Genomic DNA, 2177 nt, shown 5'->3' with positions numbered 1-2177 from the left:
AGATTGTCGATGCGAAAGATTATCTATGCCAACCCCGGGAAGCACACCATTCACACACTCCCGACCGGTGTGGTGTGGCGGTGATTGGATAGTTACGGATTGAGCACTTGCCAAGGATCAAAATGTGTCATTTAGAAGAAACATTTTCAAAAAGTTTTTAAAATCTTGTGGGTTTGCAACTCATAAGAGCGTCACTTTCAACGTCCCCGGTATTGGATTGAGTTTCTAAAAACAACCGTGCACACCGAGGTTAAACTTTACCGGCTCCACTCCGACTCGCCGCTCGCCCACAATTTGTTTGCAACGAAACATTTGTTTTTAATTTTGTTGGTTTAAATCTTGTTGGTTTGAAATTGTTTTGAAAAGGTTCTTTAAATCTAGTGGGTTTGCAACTCATAAGAGCATCACTTTCAACGTCCCCGGTATTGGATTGAGTTTCTAAAAACAACCGTGCACACCGAGGTTAAACTTTACCGGCTCCGCTCCGACTCGCCGCTCGCCCACTAGTCCGAAGGCAACAAAACATTTGTTTTTCATTTTGATGAAAATTTCTGTTTTTAAATCTTGTTGGTTTGAATTTTTTTTGAAAAGGTTCTTTAAATCTTGCGGGTTTGCAACTCATAAGAGCGTCACTTTCAACGTCCCCGGCATTGGATTGAGTTTCTAAAAACAACCGTGCACACCGAGGTTAAACTTTACCGGCTCCACTCCGACTCACCGCTCGCCCACAAATCCGAAGGCAACAAAACATTTGTTTTTAATTTTGATGAATTTTTTTGAAAACATTGGCTTGGCAAGCCCCAATCCGCGACTATCCACCCACCGCCACCCCACACGGGTGGTTGTTGTTGCGAAATGAGGTTGTGGTCGACATGCCCGCGCATTTGAGAAGGAGTTCCTAGCACTCCATGCTCTTCCATGCCAAAAAAAAGCCTAGACAACCCCATTTCGCAACTTTCCACGCCTTTTTTTTTCCCCCTCACCCATGGCGGCGGCGTGGTGGCGGCGGCCGGATTCCGGCCACCACCGCCATGGGTGGCAGCCCCCCGACCCCGACACCAAACCCATAATACCGAGGCAACATATCGAGGCAACATATCGAGGCAACATGACATGGGTGTGGCGTGGGGGAAGGGGGCTGCAGCTAGGAGGGCATGGGCTGCCATGCATATGCAGGCAACACACACCCCCCTATATAGCATTTTATGCATTTAGCCCTTTGACAGGAAGAGACATCACCTATGCGCGAGGAGTCATAATGGGCTCTAAATAATTCAATACAAGGTATTTGGACGTGATTTTTTGCAGGGATACTAAGAAACATGCAATCTCTGATGGGAAAAAGTTTCATAAATATTTGAAGTCGGGAAGTATTTTTTATTATTTTTAGAAGTCGTAAAATTGAAAAAATCATTAAAACAAATCCGGGAGGAATTTTTTAGTTTTGTAACTTGGAGAAGGTACTAAAAATCATAGACTACTTATGGGGAGCTTATTGTGCGAGGAAATTTCAATAAAAATGGGGTTTGACAAGGTTTGAAAAATTCTGTCGACATTTGAAAAAATCTGGAACTAGGCTGCCGGCATGCTGCGCACATGCTGCGCGCATGCTGCGCGCAGGCTGCGCGCAGGCCACGGCAGGACAAGTTTCGCTAGCCTCACTGTCGACCGAATGCGCAAGCTGCGCGCACGCCATGGCAAGACAAATTTCGCTAGCCTCACTGTCGACAGAGTCAGCACGCTGCGCGCACGCCATGGCAGGAGAAGTTTCGCTAGCCTCGCTGTCGACAGAATCAGCACGCTGCGCGCAAGCTGTGCGCGCGCATGGCATGGCAAGTTTCGAAAAATTCTGTCGATAGGCTCCCGAGCGCGCACGCTGCCGACATGTTGTGCACACGCTGCCGGCATGCTGTGCACACGCTGCGCGCAAGCTGTGCGCGCGCATGGCATGGCAAGTTTCGAAAAATTCTGTCGACAGGCTGCCAAGCGCGCACGCTGCGCACACGCTGCCGGCATGCTGTGCGCACGCTGCCGGCATGCTGTGCACACGCTGCGCGCAAGCTGTGCGCGCGCATGGCATGGCAAGTTTCGAAAAATTCTGTCGACAGGCTGCCAAGCGCGCACGCTGCGCACACGCTGCCGGCATGCTGTGCGCACGCTGCCGGCATGCTGTGCAC

The sequence above is a fragment of the Prunus avium genome, unplaced genomic scaffold (genome assembly GCF_965620075.1).
Source record: "Prunus avium unplaced genomic scaffold, drPruAviu1.hap1.1 HAP1_SCAFFOLD_36, whole genome shotgun sequence".
Classification (NCBI taxonomy): domain Eukaryota; kingdom Viridiplantae; phylum Streptophyta; class Magnoliopsida; order Rosales; family Rosaceae; genus Prunus; species Prunus avium.
Note: the sequence above shows the minus strand (reverse complement) of the source record.